General features: G+C 40.9%; 1 long non-coding RNA gene across 1 annotated transcript; it reads right to left on the reverse strand.

Moving 5' to 3' along the window:
- Nucleotides 1-1320: 1320 nt before the first annotated feature.
- Nucleotides 1321-7182, reverse strand: LOC116553931. The gene is made up of 3 exons (XR_004269970.1): nt 7171-7182; nt 3452-3456; nt 1321-1557 (listed from the first exon to the last, which is right to left on the reverse strand). It is a non-coding gene; the product is annotated as an uncharacterized LOC116553931 (long non-coding RNA).
- Nucleotides 7183-12078: the final 4896 nt, after the last annotated feature.

A 12078-nucleotide genomic window follows, 5' to 3' on the forward strand; every position in this document is an offset into this window, starting at 1 on the left:
TAGTTTTATCAATTAGTATGGCTCCTAATTGAATGGCAATGCCCTGATACTACATTTAGCAATGATTAACAATGATTCTGTCCCTGAAGGGTCAAGGAAGGGACAAATGAACTCAATTGGCATAAGTTTCGGGAAGTCTTAGCCTTCAGTTATGGTTCTTAAAGTTTGTGGCCCAGGGAAACATGATTATAATTTGAGTTAACTTGAGAATTAATGCAAAAGCCAGAGGAGTTGGAGCACAGAGTAGCTGGCCTAGGAGAACCCTATGGAAATAAGCTAAGCCCTTACTTGATATTTTACCATTTAATTCCCTAAGGGTCAGAAAGGTGTTGGGTTTCTGTCTCTGGTATCCTGAGAAGGTTTCCCGCAGTGCTAAGGCTGTCCCTCCAGGAATGGGTAGAAACACAGATTTAGTGATTCACCTTGGCCTAAGTTATCTGCTCTCAAGGAATTCAGCACATGCTTGGGCATCTACTATTTTTAATAGTGCTCCCCAGTTATGGGTACCCAAAATAAGGATATCTTCCAGTCTCTACCTCTGGGAGGCCATTTGATCCTGGAGTTATTTTCTAGAGGTTTTGAATTCCGGAGTGGAGCTTGCTTAAGCCCTATGACCTCTCAATGCTTCTGCCCTCTGGTAAAACATCTGGAGCCAATCAAGTTTGCCAAATGATGGGAGGTAAGAATGTGTTTAGATGGCCCCCTTTCTCTTCTACATTATCCTCTTAGACAAAGCACACTTGAAGCAATGATTTTTAAGCTGCAATCCATAAAATATTACAGGCATACCTCAGAGGTACTGTGGGTTCTGTTCCAGAACACTGCAATAAAGCGAATATTGCAAAAAAGAAAGTCACACATTTTTTGCTTTCCCAGTACATATAAAAGTTATTTTTACATGACACTGTAGTCTATTAAATGTGTAATAGCATTATTTATAAATTAACATATAGACATTAATTTAAAAATATTGCTAAAATGTGCTAGCGATCATCTGAGAATTAGAGTCAATAATCTTTTTGCTGGTGGAAGGTCTTACCTTGATGTTGGTAACTGCTGACTGGTGGTGGTTGTTGAAGGCTAAGATGGCTCCCACAATTTCCTAAAAAGAAGACCATGGTGATGTTTGCCGCATGTATTGACTCTTCACTCCACAAAATATTTCTCTGCAGCATGTGATGCTATTTGATAGCATTTGACCCACAGTAAAACTTCTTTCAAAATTAGAGCCAGTCCTCTCAAACCCTGCCGCAGCTTTGTTAATTAAATTTATATAATATTCTAAATTCTTTGTGGTCATTTTGAGAATGTTCACAGCATCTTCACTAAGAGTAAATCCCATCTCAAGAAACCACTTTCTTTGCTAATTCATAAGAAGCAACTCCTCATTCTTTCAAGGTTGATCACAGGATTGCAGCAATTCAGTCACATCCTCAGGCCCCACTTCTAGTTCCAGTTCTCTCTCTCTTTCCACCACATCTGAGGTTACTTCCTCCACTGAAGTCTTGAATCCGTCAAAGTCACCCATGAGGATTGAAATCAACTTCTTCCAAACTTCTGGTAATGTTGATATTTTGATTCCTCTTGTGAATAATGAATATTTTTAAAAAGGAATCTACAATAGCGAATCCTTTTCAGATGGTTTGCAATTTACTTTTTCCAAATCCATCGGAGGAAACACTGTCTATTGCCTTACAAAATGCATTTTTAAAATAATAAAATAATAAAACTTGAAAGTAAAAAATTACTCTTTGATCCACTGATTGTGGAATAGATATTGTGTTAGCAGGCATGAAAACAACATTAATTTCCTTGTATGTCTCCATCAGAGCTCTTGGGTGACCAGGTGCATTGTCAATGAGCAGTAATATTCTGAAAGATATCTTTTATTCTGTGAGGAGTAGGTCTCAATAATGGACTTAAAGTATCTGATACACCGTGTTGTAAACAGATGCATTGTCATCCAGGCTTTGTTGTTCCATTTATGGAGAACAGGCAGAGTAGATTTAGCATAATTCTCATGGGCCCTAGGAGTTTTGAAATGATAAATGAACTTGGGCTTCCCCTTTATGTCACCAGCTGCATTAGCCCATAACAAGATAGTCAGCTTGTCCTTTGGATATTTGAAGCCAGGCCTTGACTTCTCCTCTCTAACCAGGAGTACTAGATGGCATCTTCTTCTGATAGAAGGTTGTTTTGTCTATATTGAACATCTGTTTTGTGTAGCTACCTTTACAAATTATCTTAGCTAGATCTTCCGAATAACTTGCTGCAGCTTCTGTATTAGCACCCGCTGCTTCACCTTGTACTTCTATGGTATGAAGATGGCTTCTTTCCTTTAACTCTATTAACAAACTTCTACTAGCTTCCAACTTTTCTTCCGCAGCTTCCTCATCTCTCTCAGTCTTCACAGAATTAGAGAGTTAGGGTCTTACTCTGGATCAGGCTTTGGCTTGAAGAAATGTGAAATTCTGTAACAATTAAAATATAAAACTTTATCTGCAATAAGGCTGTTTGACTTTCTCTTCATTTATATATTCACTGGCACAGTACTTTTAATTTCCTTCAATAAATTTTCCTTTGCATTCACAACTTGGCTGACAGTTTGGCACTAGAGTTCTTAGCTTTTGACTCAGGCCATGCTCACTAAGGGAGTCCTGTGAATTCTCAATGCTTCTGCCCCCTGGTAAAAAATCTGGAGCCAATCAAGGTTGCCAAATGATGGAAGGTAGAATTTATTTGGGTGCCCCCTCTTTGTCTTCTACATTATCCTCTTAGATAAGGCAGACCTGAAGCAACAATTCCCAAGCTTGGCTTTTGACATGCCTTCCTCATTAGACTGAATTATTTATAGCTTTTGATTTAAAGGGAGCGACGGGTGATACTTCCTTTCACTTGCACACTTACAGGCCATTGTAGGGTTAGTAATCAGCCTAATTTCAATGTTTAGTTTCAGGGAATAGGGAGGCCCAAAGAGAGGGAGACAGATAGGTGCATGGTGAGACTGTCAGAACACACACATTTATTAAGTTGCTATCTTATATGAAGCAATTTGTTGTGCCCCCAAACAATTTAATACTAACATCAAAACTCACTGATCACAGATCATAACAGATACAATAATTAAAATGTTTTAAATATTGTAAGAATTACCAAAATGTGATGCAGAGACAGCAAGTGAGCACATGCTATTATGGCACCGATGCACTGGTTCAACCCAGAGTAGCACAAACCTTCAGTTTATAAAAAGCAAACAAGCAAACAAAACATTATCTGCAAAGATGATGTAGTAGAGAGCAGTAAAATGAGGCATTCCTGTAATCCTATGAGATGATGAATCAAAAAGAGTCCTGGCATGAACACATTTGACAAACACTGATCTAGCTATTCTCGCCTGTGGAAGTCAGTTGCAGAATTTTGGTAGGGGTTGCGGGGGACAGAATTAGATGACCTTTGCTATTTTGTTGGTTCTTCCCTGAGCCTGAGAAGATTAACCTTAGAGGACGGTGGTAGAAGTGTTTCTGGGGCTTGCCCTGCAAGGCAGCTTCCTAGAGGACTTGCTAAAGTCTATGAAGTAAGTGCTGTGTTCCCATCCCTGTGCCTAGAAGCCATCACCTGGTGGTTTATCTTGGTCCCAAGCAGAGAAGAGTAGAGGTTTAAAATGGAACAGTGTGGGCAGCACATGCACATATAGACAAACTTATGCGCAGATGTAAATGCATCTTTTCTTTGGGATGCAAAACACTGAAATAGTCTATAAGCTTTTTATTATGGGGGAAGCTGAGCTAAATTGTTGTTAAAAAACCTAACCAAATGCGAACTATTCTTCCATTGAAATCATACGTATATTTCATCAGATGTGTACTCTTCAACAAGACTGGAATGTATTTAGTTACTTCCTCTGGAAAGCAACTATTACTGCACTTTTATAATAGGCTTTCTCCAATGACCCCCTTTGTCACATTAATTCATCCCACAGCCTGCAATCAAATAAAACATTTGGTTACAAAGCAGGGTTGTTACTTTTTTTTTTTTTTTTCAAAGTAATGTGCAGCATAAATAAATGACAGGTTTGCAGATGTAGGTGATGCTGATAAATTCTTGGGCTTGGAAAATATACCTTCTCATGTGGTTGCAGACAATCTAAACCAAGCCTTCGCAGAGACTCCAAGTCATATATAGACCCACTCGTTTCTCCTAATAGACAAGGTACAGGTTGTTGCCAGAAATTTGGCCTCCTACATAATAAACATCTTTACCTCTTAATTTTAGCATGAGATAGTTGCAACTGTCAAGACATACTTTTGTAAAAATCCCGAACTCTTTGGGAATCTGGATGACAATGTGATAATGACAACAGTCAGTCCTGATTTTGTCCCCCCACAACCAAGCAAATGGATTTTTCTGATGTAAAGTTGCATAGAAAGACAGAGTGCTACCATCAAGACAATCTAGCATGCGATATGCATTATGATAGTGGGAAAGGGACCAGTTTGGGCTGAGAGGAGGGGACCCAATACTTTCTGAGCCTTTTCTACGGGCCAGGCAGGAATTCAGGCACTTGGCAGATATTAACTGCTTTCATCCTCAGGGTAATCCTGTGGGCCTAGTGTCATTATCACTATAGGATGTCCATTAAGTCTGGAAATCTAGGTATAATAGACATCCTATAGTGATTATACACACACACACACACACACACACACACACACACACACACATGTTTATATATTTATATTATATACATTATATATAAATGTTTATATATATTATATATACATTATATAAAAATGTTTATTATATAAAGTATGTAATTTCACACTTTGAAGACATCCTTAATGACTGTATGTATATATTTGCATAGAAAGACAGAGCTACGATCAAGACTATCTTGCATGTGATATACATTATTAATAGTGGGAAAGGGACCAGTTTCCCATTATACATGTATAGTGACTAAGGATGTCTTCAAAGTGTGAAATCATAAAAATACTTTTCCTCTATTTTCTAAGTTTATGAAATGCTGTATTCGCAGATGGATAAGATGAAGTTCAGCCAGTCATAGGGTCACTGGGAATTGGACCCCAACCTGTCTGATTTCAAAGACCAGGTTCTCTCATGGACACCTCACAGCTGTGACCAGGAGTTTGACTTGCTTTGCAGGGATGGGAGGGCTAGAAAGAGATCAGGGATCTGCAGGTGAAACTGACCATAGCAGGAATCGCTGTAGGCCAACAGGCTGTTTGGGAAGTGAGAATTCTACAGAGTTAACAGGGCTGGCATTTTGGAAGAGGGTCAGCTGGGCCTCCATGTACAAAGTGATGGCCATCTCAAGAAAAGTGACCAGAATGGGTAAGTCGATGGCAAGTTAGACTTAAGAGTAAAGGTGCAAGAAAGTGGGCTGCCTTCCACCCTGAAAAGAAAAGTAGAAATTGCCAGGCTTAGCCCAAATCCTTTTAGAGAGTTCTCTGATTGGAATAAAAAAACAAATTTCAAGATCCTCTGCAAGCACCCAAAAATCTCCATTCAGATTTAGAACTTGTGATTCACCAGACGCCTGCTAGGTTGGACCCCAGGCTTGAGCCTTAGCTATCATTTCCTGCTTGCAGTACCTTATTTTTCACAACTCTCTTAGTTTTGTGGTTTTCAAAAACCCTACTACTGCTTTTGTTTGGAAATTAGTGAAGAGAATCTGAAGGCTGTTCTTTCCTGGAGGCCCAGCTAGAATTTGAAGTAAGCTGCTTCCTCTCTGAGGCTCAGGCACAAACCAAAGGCAAGTGCCAAACCAATAAGGTCTTGGAGCCTGGGCCCAGGAACTTCTGTGCCATGCAACAAGCCATGACTTTGCCAAAGAAAAGAAAAATGAAGCCTTTTTTGGCCTTTTCCTATTCTCGTGGAAAAGGCTCATTTGGCCCTTTCCTATCCTCGTGTAAAGGAGGATTTTATGCTTAGAGATGTTAGCTTATGATGGGCCAGATAAAGTGATCAACGGACAGAGGGGCTAAGCTCTCAGTTTTATATTGATGTCGAGGGAGAGAATACTTACCAATCCCAAATAGTTATTTTACTCTTCTTTTTCTTCATTGCATTTGTTACAGTATATAATTGTATAGTTATTTCTCCAGTAACCTGTTTATTATCTTCTTCACTGAGCTCTGAAGATCATGAGGACAGGTTCTACATCTGCTTCATTCGTTGCTATGTGTACCCTCAGGTTCTAGCACAAAGTACATGAGTGATATTTGGGGGATGAATGAATGAATAAGCGTCAGGAATGGGTAGGGATGAGAGGTCCATGGGATGGTCCAGAGTGTGTCTCCATCACAGGATAGCCAAGGCAAGGTGACTTTTGGATGCGTCACATGAATGGGAAAGGCAGCAAGTGTGGGAAGGAGTGCAGAAGTGAGGGAGATCACTGAGGCCTGGTATAGTCAGGGAAGGCTTGACAGCAAAGACAAGCTCAAGAATAACCTCAAAGTTGGGTTAGGAGAGGACACACCTGGGACACCTGGTAGTGTGAGGAAAGGCAAGCTGATGCAGATGAGAAAAGCACATGGTGGATGGACTATTGACATAAAAAGAAATAATGTCTTTCACAGCAACTTGGATGGAGCTGCAGGCCATTATTCTAAGTGAAACAACTCAGGAATGGAAAAACCAATAGTGTATGCTCTCACTTATAAGTGGGAGCCAAGCCATGAGGATGCAAAGATATAAGAATGATATAATGGACTGTGGGGACTCAGGAAAAGTTGGGAGTGGGGTGAGGGATAAAAAGGCTATATATATTGGGTACAATGTACATTGCTTGGGGATGAGTGCACTAAACTCTCAGAAATCACCACAAAAGAACTTATCCATGTAACCAGAAACCACCTGTACCCCTTAAATTGCCAAAATAAAAGCAAAAATTAATAAAAATAAAAAAGAAAAGTACATGGTGGGCATGAAGGTTGACTGCCCAAGCACCCAGGTGTTTGACAAGTATCTTGGAGATGGTGGGAAGTAGATTGGGAATAGCCTGGCAAAAGTATTTTAAGTGTACACAATAATTACAATATTCATTGAGCTTTTACTATATATCAGGTTTCTGGGTAAAGATTTTGCATTAATTCCTGTTATTCATACATCAGGCCTGTGAATTAAAAACTATTATTCCCATTTTCTAACAGAAGAAACTGAGGCACAGAGAAGTTAGGCCAGTCAGTGTAGACTGTAGTTGACTCCAGATCTTTTGTCATTACTGTCTTATAATCTCTCCTCACTCATGTCTGGGCTTAATCTTAGTTTGGGGAGGACTATTTACCAACGCCCCTCCTGACCTCCCAATCAAACCTTCATGTAGGTGATGGTATTCTTTACTGCTTTCATCTTGACTACTGTCATATTTGACATTCGTTCATTGCTATATTCCCAGATAATCCTTAATAGAGTTGCTTTGGAGTACTAGAATCAGATCTTAGTTGGTGAGGCAAGGAAGATTTAGGAGTCTGAAAGACTTGGCTCCCAATCTCTCTCTCTCTCTTTTTTTTTTTTTTTTTTGAGATGGGGTCTTGCTCTTTTGCCCAGGCTGAAGTGCAGGGATGTGATCTCAGCTCACTGCAACCTCTGCCTTCTAGGTTAAAGCGGTTCTTCTGCCTCAGCCTCCCGAGCAGCTGGGACTACAGGCACCTGCTACCACACCCAACTAATTTTTGTATTTTTAGTAGAGACAGGATTTCACCATATTGACCAGGCTGGTCTTAAACTCCTGACCTCGGGATCTATTTGCCTTGGCCTCCCAAAGTGCTGGGATTACAGGTGTGAGCCACTGTGCCCAGCCTTGGCTTCCAGTCTCTACTGTACTTTTCACTAGCTGTGGGAGTCTAGGGAAAGTTGCATAACCCATTTGGCTTTGCTGTCCGGTGAGGGTATCCCCTCCAGTCCACAGTGCAGGGAACTGCTGCTCAGAAAGAGCAAACGAATGTGAAGCACTTGGTCTAGGGCTCTGCATGTGGCTTAGAAATGCTTAAAAAATGGCAGCTATATCAGTGCATAGGTTTTAGCTAGTGATGGAAGTTCAGTTTATCACACTGTACTCTCTTGTACAAATGTCCAAACTTTAGGTGAATTGTCAAGAAAAGCAAAAACAATACAATGTGTTATTGTGTTGCTGTTTTGACAGCCAGAGAGCTAAATCGGTAGTTTGAAAAGGCAGTGAAGAGCTCTGCATGCCCACAAAAGGCAGGGGAAGGGGGTGAGTTGTGTGTGGCAGGAGCGAAGGACAGATATTCAGGGAAAAAAAATGTTGCTGTGGTTACAGCCTAGAAAATAAAAACTCTGTATGCCAAACAGAAGTCGCTTAAAATTCAGTTGGAATTTATAAGCTGATGAAACAGGTGTTCTTGGAAGTTAATTAAACACCAAAACATTCTTCAAGTCTGGTGAGTAGTTGCCAGAAAATATGTTTCCGCTGCCCAGGGATGTTGGGGCTTGATGTTGTGCAGCATGGACTGTGGCTGTGAGCTAAGAACATGTTGCTTGCACTCACATGATTCCTGTGTTGTGAGTGAGTCTCTTGCTTCAAGCATGAAAATAGCACGGGGACTAGGGTGAGAAGAGGGGAACACTCAGTTTAAGAGGGAAATGTGAGGTTATACCCAAGACTCAGTAATCAGGATAAATAGTATTTTAATGCAGTATTTTAAAAACTCAACAAGAAAACCCATGATGAACAAAACATAAAATCTGGATAAAGACAGGAATTGAATAGCACCTGCCATCTCTGAAACCTAAATTCAGCTTTTATGTTCCAGTGTTTAGGTGGGAGGGAACTGTCTGTGACTCTCAAACCTGGTGGATTTTTGACAGTCATGATGGCTTCCAGAATGTTCCATGGTCTCCTGCCAGGGGAACTGTTGCTTCCTTCGTCCCTTTATCCCTCCTTTTCTCCCCTCCCACTCAGCCAGCAAACATTTATGAAGCACCTGCCTTGTGATGCTGTGCTCTTCTGTACTGAAGACTCTGAGATAAACAGGACACAGACACTGCTGCTTATTTTTTTATTTTTTATTTTTTTGAGAGGGAGTCTTGCTCTGTCACCAGGCTGGAGTGCAGTGGTGCGGTCTCGGCTCACTGCAACCTCCGCCTCCAGGGTTCAAGTGATTCTCCTGCCTCAGCCTCCTGAGCAGCCAGGACTACAGGCATGTGCCACCAGGCCCAGCTAATTTTTGTATTTTTAGTAGAGATGGAGTTTCACCATGTTGGCCAGGATAGTCTTGATCTCTTGACCTCATGAATAGCCTGCCTTGACCTCCCAGAGTGCTAGGATTACCGGTGTGAGCCACTGCGTCTGGCGGTCATTTTGCCTTTCTAAATCTTATTTCCTCAGCAAGATTCCGATTTCTTTGTGACCAGGGAGAAATCAAGATGCTCAGTGTGATGGTTAATTTTATGTGTCCACTTGCCTGGGCGAAGGGATACTCGCGTGGCTGATAAAACATTTTTTTCTGAGTGTCTGTGAAGATGTTTTCAAAAGAGATTAGCATATGAATCAGTAGAATGAGTGGGGAAGGTCGGCCTCAGCGCTGTGCGTGGGCATCATCCAATCCATTGAGGGTTTGGACAGAACAAAAAGGTGAAAGAAAGGCAAATTCTCTCTCGCCCACCCCACCCCCTCACTTCCTTGACCTGGGTCATTAATCTCCTGTCCTGGGACATAGGAGCTCCTGGTCCTACAGCCTTTGGACTCTTTGACTTAAACCATTGGCTTCTCTTGTTCCCAACCCTTCGGACATGAACTGAAGTATGCCACAGGTTTTCCTAGTGCTCCAGCTTGCAAGTGGCAGATTGTGGGACTTCTTGGCCTTCATAATCTTGTGAGCCTATAATAAATCTATAATCTCCTCTTATCTATATATCTTCTATTGGTTCTTTTCTCTGGAGGGCCCTGAGTAATGCACTCAGGCACTGTGTGATGGTGCTTAAGAGATCAGTGTGTGGCATCTAAAAGCCTAGTCTTGAATTCCACATTTGTCACTTACTGGTTATGTTGGATGCTTAGACATCTTAAGCCTGGGTTTTTCTCACGTTTGAACAAGTGTTGTCATAGTGTCTACCTTTCAGGGTCACTGTGCAGATATCAAAGAGACTTATGGAGACGGTTCAGCCCAGCATTTGGCTTGTAGTGTGTTCACAAGCATCAGAATCATCCAGAAGGTATGAGGGGAGACGGAGCAGAAGAGACACAGCCCATGAGAAACAGTACAAAGGGACAAGACAGCTGAAAGGCATCTTTCCTGAGGTTTCTATAGCTAGAGGTACTTTGGAGTGACTCATATGGCCCCTGATGACAGTCATAGATGAGGCAAAGTTTCATTTTTCCAGCGTCTCCCAGGATTAACTTATTGCATATCCTGATTTAATTGTCTGCCCTTGTCACGCGGTCTCCCAGTCATAGACATATGAGCAACAGGTATAATCATATTATTTTATTATTAGACACTGATCATGGATAATGTACTTTGTTTATATTGGCTTTAGGAACTCAGAACATCAACTGGAGTAGGCATTGTTGGGAACAATATAAGCCATTTTCAGCTGATAACAACCCCATGTATGTGAATAGCACAGTCTCACATTGCCGAATTCTGATTGGCTGAGGTTTTTTTTTTAATTAAATTTATTTTTTAAATTTATATATATATTTTATTGGACTTTAGCTTCTGGGGCACATGTGAAGAGCATGCAGGATTGTTGCATAGGTACATACATGGCAATGTGGCTTGCTGCCTCCGTTCCCATCGCCTATATCTGGCATTTCTCCTCATGTTATCCCTCCCCAACTCCCTACTCCCCACTGTCCCTCTCCTAGCCCCCTGCAACAGACCCCAGCATGTGATGCTCCCCTCCCTGTGTCCATGTGTTTTCACTGTTCAACACCCGCCTCTGAGTGAGAACATGTGCTGTTTGATTTTCTGTTCTTGTGTCAGTTTGCTGAGAATGATGGTTTCCAGATTTATCCATGTCCCTACAAAGGAAACGAACTAATTGTTTTTTTATGGCTGCGTAGTATTCCATGGTGTATATGTGCCACATTTTCCTTGTCCAGTCTATCATTGATGGGCATTTGGGTTGGGTCCAGGTCTTTGCTATTGTAAACAGTGCTGCAATGAACATATGTGTGCATGTGTCTTTACAGTAGAACGATTTATAATCCTTTATATATACCCAGTAATGGGATTGCTGGGTCAAATGGAATTTCTCTTTCTAGGTCCTTGAGGAATCGCCACACTGTCTTCCACAATGGTTGAACTAAATTGAACTAATTTACACTCACACCAACAGTGTAAAAGTGTTCCTATTTCTCCACATCCTCTCCAGCATCTGTTTCCAGATTTTTTAATGATCGCCATTCTAACTAGTATGAGATGGTATCTCAATGTGGTTTTGATTTGCATTTCTGTAATGACCAGTGATGATTAATATTTTTTCATATGTTTGTTGGCCTCATATATGTCTTCTTTTGAAAGTGTCTGTTCATATCCTTTGTCCACTTTTGAATGAGTTTGTTTGTTCTTTTCTTGTAAATCTGTTTTAGTTCTTTGTAGCTTCTAGAAATTAGCCCTTTGTCAGATGGGTAGATTGCAAATATTTTTCCCATTCTGTTGGTTGCCGGTTCACTCTAATGACTGTTTCTTTTGCTGTGCAGAAGCTCTGGAGTTTAATTAGATCTCATTTGTCTATTTTGGCTTTTGTTGCCAATGCTTTTGGTGTTTTAGTCATGAAGTCCTTGCCTACGCCTATGTCCTGAATGGTTTTGCCTAGGTTTTCTTCCAGGGTTTTTATGGTGTTAGGTCTTATGTTTAAGTCTTCAATCCATCTGGAGTTAATTTTAGTGTAAGGTGTCAGGAAAGGGTTCAGTTTCTGCTTTCTGCACATGGCTAGCCATTTTTCCCAACACCATTTATTAAACAGGGAATCTTTTCCCCATTGCTTGTTTTTGTCATGTTTATCAAAGGTCAGATGGTTGTAGATGTGTGGTGTTGCCTCCGAGGCCTCTGTTCTGTTCCATTGGTCTATATCTCTGTTTTGATACCA

The sequence above is a fragment of the Sapajus apella genome, unplaced genomic scaffold, assembly GCF_009761245.1.
Source record: "Sapajus apella isolate SASKATOON/1434 unplaced genomic scaffold, GSC_monkey_1.0 scaffold13, whole genome shotgun sequence".
NCBI classification, from domain to species: domain Eukaryota; kingdom Metazoa; phylum Chordata; class Mammalia; order Primates; family Cebidae; genus Sapajus; species Sapajus apella.